General features: G+C 38.5%; 1 pseudogene; it reads right to left on the bottom strand.

The window, feature by feature from the left end:
• Window positions 1-3824: 3824 nt before the first annotated feature.
• On the bottom strand, window positions 3825-8215 carry LOC149140198 (phospho-2-dehydro-3-deoxyheptonate aldolase 1, chloroplastic pseudogene; annotated as a pseudogene).
• Between the last annotated feature and the right edge of the window lie 273 nt (window positions 8216-8488).

Raw genomic sequence — 8488 nt, 5'->3', positions numbered from 1 at the left:
GGAAATATTAATCAAGAAACTATGAACACAGAACAAAAACTCATGCAGGACTAGCAGACAAGATGCCAACAGGAGGAAACTCTATGGAAGCAAAAGTCTAGAATTCAATGGCTAAAGGAAGGAGAAAAGAATACTAATTTTTTTCACAGATATGCCATTGATCACAGAGGTGCCAATAAAATATTAAGATTAAAGGATGATCAAGGAACCTCGGTACAAACTCATCAGGAAATATCAAGCCTTCTCGTGAATCATTTTAGCCAAATTGCAATGGAACCTAATATTAACAGAGAGGAAGCTAATAGGGACCTAGTGACTTCTATTCCCAAGCTCATCCCAGATGATCAGAACATGGCTCTAAATCGAGCAATTTCCATGCAAGAAGTGGAAGAAGCGGAAAAAGATATGCAAAATGGTAAGGCACCAGGACCAGATGGCTTCACCATTGACATTTACAAACCCTGTTGGGAAATATTCAAAACAGAAGTATGGGAAGTGGTGGAGGATTCCAGGTGCTCCTCTTCCATCCTAAAATCCCTCAACTCCACGCTCATTACCCTTATTCTAAAGGAGGAGGAAGAAAACACTCCATCGAAGTTTCAGTCAATCACTTTATGCAATGTCCTGTACAAGATCATATCTAAAGTCATTGCTAATAGACTAAAACCCATTCTTCCAGGCATCATTTCGGAAGAACAATCTGGTTATGTAGAAGGGAGACAAATTATGGACAACATACTGCTAGCTCAAGAGATGATTCATACTCTCCAATCTCAGAAGAACGCAGGAATGATGATGCAGTTGGACCTATCAAAAGCTTATGATAAAGCCAGCTGGCAATATTTGGAGGCTTTGGATGCCTTTGGATTTGTGAAGCAATGGATAATTTGGATCCTAGCCTTGATTAAATCTACTATATTTTGCATTCTGGTTATTGGAACTCCCACAACCCAGTTTATGCCCTCTCGAGGATTGCGACAAGGGGATCCCTTGTCCCCCTTTCTGTTTGTGATTCTAATGGAAGGTCTTAGTAGGCTTATCAGAAGAGCAAAAGAGGATGGCATAATTCAGGGACTCCAACCCTTGCCCTCTAGCCTTACTACAACTCATCAGCAGTTTGTCGATGACACAATGCTGCATGGTACGCCCTCTGTCAAAGAAGCTCTTGGTTTCAAAAACATTCTCAATCACTTCAGCCTAGCGTCAGGTATGGATCTGAATTTAGCTAAATCTTCCATTTTCTTTTTCAATGCGCACCTAGCAGTCTAGAAAAATCTATCCACAGTCCTCGGTTTCAAAAGGAGTAACCTCCCTTCAAGGTACCTAGGCATTCCTCTAACTAATAAACCCTGGAAAAAAATTCATTGGGAAAAGATGATTGCTAATCTAGGGAAAGGGTGTCAACATTGAACTCATAGGACCCTCAACTTTATAGGCCACCTTGTCCTCACCAAATTTGTCCTCTAGGCTATTCCTCATTTCATGCCTTCTATCCTCCCGGCACCTAAAGGGGTGCTTTAGGAAATTAGACTCATTCATAAAGCTTTTCTTTGGTCGGGAAACTCTGTGAAACAAAAGTAGTCTTTAATGGCGTGGGATAAAATCTGCAAACCCAAAATCCTGGGGGGGTTAAATCTACAGGAGCCCTATACCGTTAACCGAGCATGCAGAGCCAATTTATGGTGGAGATGGGTAAAGGAACCGAATTTACCCTGGGCCAAATACTGGAAAGCAAAGTATGCTAATCACTATAGCCCACAGAACTTGATCAGGATGCAAGAACCCCCAGACGGATCTCTAATCTCGAACCTTGCAAGAACTAATCGGAGAACAATTCAAGAACAGAGTTTCTAGGAAGTCCAAGATGGACAGACCGCCCTGTTCTGGGAAGATGCTTGGCAAAAATTACCTAAGCTTGAATGCCCTGATTACCTAACCATTCATAGAAGACACACGGAGCTATGGAGGACAACAGTGAGGCATTACTGGAAACCTAACGATAATAATCAAGCATGGAATAAGTGGATATTCAACAAGACAGAGCAACCAGAAGAGGAAGATAACATTATAAGAGCACTGCAGATAGAGATGGCCAAAAGGAGAATAAGGTTTTCTCTTGATGCAGATAAACTATGGTGGGGTAAGCTCGACGGAGGTAATTTCTCCCTGAAATAAGCAAGAGTCTATATCGAAGAAACTGAATAAAGGGAAAAAGTCAATTGGCATAGCAAAGTATTGGATGCTGATCTTTGGCCAAAGATTAAAGCTTTCCTCTGGCTTTTGATGCACCAAAGAACTCTTACCTACGCGAACCTTCAGAAAAAGGGGTTTATAGGCCCCTCATGATGCCCACTGTGTGAAATTGAGGAGGAATCCATGAATCACCTCCTCAATGTTGGTAAATGGACAGAAAGCTTATGGCACTGGATGGAAGTCATATTTAAGAGAATGGATAGGGATAGAAACTTAATACAGGATAGCATAGGGAATTGGTGGAGCAATTTTTCCAAAACCCAAATAGCCAATACATTATGGAAATTAATCCAAGGGTTTATAGTGTGGATGGTATGGAAAGAACAAAAAATAAGGGTGTTTCAAAATGAAGTCAAGACCACAGAGACTATTAAAGCCACCATTTTGCAAAACATGAGAGAAATGATTCTTACCAGAGGGAAAGCAGAACACAATAAGGATTTCTTAGTCACTGACTTGCAAATTCTGAAGGCATTTGGCATTGAGACAGGTTCCATCATGGTCTCCTCTGAACCGTGTTAACAACGAGAACCCTCCATGAATGTCTGGTCCCTACCACCAACAGGCTTCCACAAACTCAACTTTGACGGGGCTTCTCATGGGAATCCTGGACCGGCAAGCATAGGAAGGGTATTTCGAAACCACAAAGGAGAAATATAACATATTTTCAACCAATCGTTGGGTGAAGGAACCAACAATGAAATGGAATTTGCAGCCTTAGAGCTAGGATTACGAATTCTAATACGCCTGAAAACAGGAGCTACGGTGGTGGAAGGAGATTCCCTTTTGGCCATCAATGCAGCAAGGAAAATGCAAATGGGAGTGAAACCAAGTAAGGTTACAAAGCATTGGAGGTTGGCCAAGGTCATAGAGCTCATAGCTAAGCATCTCTCAAGCCTTGATGGAATCATCCTGCAAGCAGTGAAAAGAAAGGCAAATGTGGGTGACTGTTTGGCTAACTACAGGATCTATCACCACTTCACCTACCTGGACACCTGTTGGCATGATGTCACATGCACCAAACTTCAGGATAAGTTTTTATTTCTCTCGAGACAAGACATTCGTTAAAGGGAGGAGGGTGGCAAAGGTACGATGGATCATGCCTTAATAGCAAATGAAAATAGCATACCGAAGGAACAACGAGCGTCAATCCCACGAAGTACATGAAGAAGAGTGGGAAATCATAAACAAGGACAAAGTGCAGTGAATGAGGAGTTCGAGCTACAAAAAATATGATAGTGATTGGCGACTATACACAGGGGAGGACACATGGCATTCAACCAATAGCCTCAAGTGTGGTAGAGTTAAGGCTCTGGATACGCTTCATGAACAGGAATTGGGAATTCGTAATGGTAATTATTATGGAAGGAACAACGCCTATCCAATAGCAAAGTGGAAAATCTCTAGCCATACTCTCCCACCCTCAACTATATCTAAAGCATCCAACCATAAGATCAACACATTGCTCTTTCCCAGTTCGCCTCTTAGCATTCGCAGTGTTGCAAAAATTTCCAGCGATTCCGCGACCTCCAATAACATCAAGGTGCATGAGGGAAGTCGTAGATTTTCTACTAACTAGGACCTGCAGGAAGCCTGGGAGGCTTAGGAAAATTAGACCACCCAGAAAGAAAAACGCAAAATAGCAGGGTTTGAAGTTGCAGTAACAGAGGAGGAAGAACATCTGAACGAGCAAGATTTGGAGAAGGAAGTGGATTGGCTCTCTGATCCAGGCACAATAACAATAATAGCAACTCAATTTTTTCGAACCCAGGGAGAAATGTGGAGGATGAAAACCATGCTGGTTAAGGCACTCAGCATGTAGGCTGACGACATCAAAAAATCTCACCAAGCCATCTCTCTCGTATCAATTGAGAATATGGCTAAGCTTGATGCCTTGGAATTCAATATCAGTGCCTTGACTCAGGAATTCAGAGTCCTCTCGCAAAAAATTAGTGTCCTCATCAGTCTTCTCAGGCTCTCCATGAGACAGGATTCCACTGCAATGAAGGAAGTTGAGGAGGAGGCAACTGACACCAGTCAGGTGAAGAGGCCCACTCCTTAGAGGATTCCTCAAACTGAACAAACAACTGCAATGGTCGGCCCAAGTGCTCCTAGTAAAGACTATTTTATCTTAAAGTTTTAATGTCTTCTCTATTCCTCTTATCTCGTTTTGTTTTCGACATGTCATGTTCCAGGTTTTTATGCTCCTGGTATAGCATAGCTGCAGAGGTAATCTTAGCCTCTGTTGTTCCTTTTGGCACTAATGCCCAGTAGCCCAGGCTGAAGAACTATTTTTCCATTTTTACCCCTCTTTAGGCTGCCCTGCGTGGTTAGCCTCGGGTTCAATAGTTGAAGTTTCAGTTGCTTGTAGTCATTTTGAGCATGCGATGAGGTTGTGGCTCTGTCTGTGTGTGCAGACCCTTTTGTATCCTATGTGTTTTACGAATTACTATAAGACTATTGATTTACAAAAAAAAAACATGTAATCCCAGGAATATAAACCATATGATTAATATTATAAACCTGAGGAAATAATAGTAGGCCCTAGTATTAACATTGAAACCTAGGAATGTAAACCATATGATTAATATTATAAATCATATGATTAATATTATAAAACCAAGGGATTAATACTAAAAACCAAGGGATTATAAACCCAAGGGAATAATATTAAATCCAAGAGATTAATATTATAAAACCAATGGATATAGACCCTACGATAAATATTATAAACCCTAAAATAGACATTCAACCCGAAGATTCATATCATGAATCTTATGATTAATGTTATAACCTTAATGGATTAATATTAAAAACCCAAGGGATTATAAACTCAAGGGAATAACATTAAACCCTAGGATGAATATTAAACCATAGCAGTATAAATCCTAAAATTAATAAAGCCAAGAAATTAATATTATAAACATTAGGATTAATATTATAACCTAGGAATATAAATCGTATGATTAATATTATAACCCCAAGGAATTTATATTATAAACCGAATGGATTATAAACCCAAGTGATTTATATTAAACCCTGGAATTAATATTATAAACCCTATCAATAATATTACACGTTAGGAATATAAACCCTTAGATTAAAAAAACCCAATGGATTGATATTATAAACCCAAGGCAATAATAAAAACAAGGGATTAATACTAGAAAGGCAAAAACACAAATGATTAATATTGTAAACCCAAGGTATATAAACCTTAAGATAAATATTATAAACCTTAAAACAAACTTGGTTGACCATGGTTGATTTTCATATTGAGACAATATTTGTCACAATGCGACGTTGGACCATGGCTGACCATGATTGATTTTCATATTGAGAGAATCTTTGTCACACTCTGACGTTGGACCATGGTTGAGCATGGCTGACCATGATTGACCTTGGTGGACCATGTTTGGTTTTCAAATTGACAATATTTGTCACAATGCAACATTGAACCATGGTTGATCATTAATGACAATTGTTGTGACAATGTGAAGTTCGACCATGAGACAATCTTTATCATAATGTGACCATCGATATTGATGATTATATGGTTGATTTTCATATTGAGACAATATTTGTCACAATGTGACATTGGGCCATGGTTGGTAATGATTGACCATGATTGGAAAACGTTGATTTTCATATTGAGGCAAAACTTGTCACAATGTGATGTTGGACCATGGTTGACAATAATTGACCATGATGGATTTTCATATTGACCATGATTGAAGATGGTTGAGCATAATTGTAATGCCCTACTTAATCTTATCATGAAAATTTTATTAGTGTTTAAATTACCTCAAAATATAAAATTATAATTATCAAGAAATATTGGTATATGCCCACATTTGTGAAACTGTGATTTTATTTACTAATATAAATTTTATTATTGTTATTATTCAATTCCCAACTTGTCTTCTCAAATTTAACTTTTGGATGGGATATAGTCTCCTTCCATTTATTACAAATTAAATATCCATATCCCAAGGTGTCCTCTCAAAATCTACGTGGGAGAAGATATGGTCTTCTCCAACTAATTTCCAAATTAAATATTCATATCTTATCCCCAAAATGACATCTCAAATCTACTTGAACAAGATATGGTAAGAAAAGTAAAGGATACTAAATGAAAGGATGAGGGGGTAGTCATGAAATTAATGATAGGTGGTTGAGGTGGATCAGAGGAAGAGACATAAAAGGGGAAGGATGATGAGAGGAGAGGGGGGGAATCCTTGGTCTTGGCTTGGTTTTGGAGGATTTTGTTTTGAGGGAGGAATGTGGAGAAAGAGAAGGAAGAGAATGGGGAGTTAAATAAGGGAAATCAAACATAGATCTAGAGAGTGTTTGTTCAATTTGGACACACTACATCTTGTTGGACTTGGGCTCGAAGGGCTAGAGAACATGTGGAGGTTCCCTGGGCTAGGAATTACTTCCTAGTTGGATGGGAAGCAAATCTAGTTGGGCAGTCCAGAGGAGCATACCAACAGAGTCAGGAGCTCAGGAGCATCTCAACTAAGCTATTGGAATAGGGATTATCAGTAATTTATTTTAGTTATGTAAATTATTACAAGCTATACATGTTGCAGATAAATTGTTATGAGTTATACATGTTGTAGAATAAATTAATTTATGTTCATGCTTATGATGTTTTATAAACATGAAATTTTCCTTGTTAGGAAAATTAGCGAAATTTATTTGAATGAGTGTAGTAGTAGTTAGAGGACCTATAGCTGGGTCCTCACACATGGTATCAGATCCCAGATTCAAAATCTAGACCCAAAACCCACTAAACCCAAATTTTTGCTATAAGAGCTTGTAACCCTCATAGTTACTTGTAATCCTAATATATATATATATATATATATATATATATATATATATATATATATATATATATATATATATTAAAATTTGTTTTTTGATTGAAAATGATACGTCTCTTTATTCCCTTGGAAAGCCTTAAAATTTGAGGAAAGACATGTCAGAGTTGTGTTTTACAGACATCATTATAACTATAATACATATTAACTGTGATACGCTAAAAAAAATAAAAAAGTCATAATAATAAAAATAATACAAGAAAATATCCCCTTGTTCACTATGAGATGTAAAATCTAGATTCCACTTAGACACACATTGCATCACTACATAACTTCCAATTGCAAAGGCTGGGAGAAGATTAAGAGTGGCAACATCCTAGCAATGTGAACAAACCATTATTTGGGGATTAGGCTCCCGAACCTTATCATTTAAGGTATCTCTATTAATATTGTCTCCATGGTAGCTAGGGTGTTTTACTCCATCCACTTCTTAAAAATTTTTGGATCTAGGCTTGGAAAACTGCCTGGCCATACGTCTGACCTTGAAAACAGGAACTTGACCTCCAAACATGAGCACAACTATCATATGGAGGAGAACTCTAAAGGTATCCCAAATGTTGTTTGCATTGAATTCCTTAAAACTCTTAGCGCAATCACCTCCCTGTAAGAGAAAGGTGTTCCCCATAGCGGCTTCTCCGAGTCACTCTTTGAGTCTTCTGGACTCCCCTACAAATACCAGATGGGGGTAGCTATCTAACGTCTTGATGACAGAATCAAGCTCTTGAGGGTTGAATAATGAGGCAACTGCAAAATTTTCTTTGATCTCCAACTGTCCGGATTTAAGTCTGTCAATACTCGTGATGACACTGGTTTTACATAATTTCTAGTTGTAAGGAGGGATTCCTAGTTGAGAATCTCCATGCAGATGAAGAATTGAGTGTATGTTTCTGACGCTTGGGTGTGATGAATCTCCTCCAAAGAAAGGATCCCATATTACTTTGTTTTCCAAGAGGGTCCCCAGGATAGTGCCAGGTATAATTCCCTCCATCCATGGTTTTGTAGGCTGTGAAGGAGGATGAATTGTGGTAAGATCCATGCCTGATAAACTTATTTCTATGGACCGTGTAGCCAGCCATCCCGAGTCCAAATTCTTCTTTCGTATTGTATCTCCTCTATGACTCAAATAAATATACTTCCAGTTTCAATCTTGAACAATATAACTTCGATGATTTCAGCAGTTTCCCTAGATCATGCCAAACTTAATCCACTCGCTCAAGTCATTAGGTGGTCAAAAGTTTAGAGTCTCTTTGCAAGGGAAGTAAGTGTTGCTCCATATTAATAGTACTAGATTTATCGATAGGAGCCACAAGTGGTGAAAATGCATAGATAGTGAAGTTGGGACGGTATGG

This window comes from Pinus tabuliformis, chromosome X (assembly GCF_031772625.1).
Source record: "Pinus tabuliformis cultivar Carrire ecotype Pingquan chromosome X, CPIR1, whole genome shotgun sequence".
In the NCBI taxonomy this organism is placed as follows: Eukaryota; Viridiplantae; Streptophyta; class Pinopsida; order Pinales; family Pinaceae; genus Pinus; species Pinus tabuliformis.
This window is presented reverse-complemented; position numbering and strand designations above follow the sequence as displayed.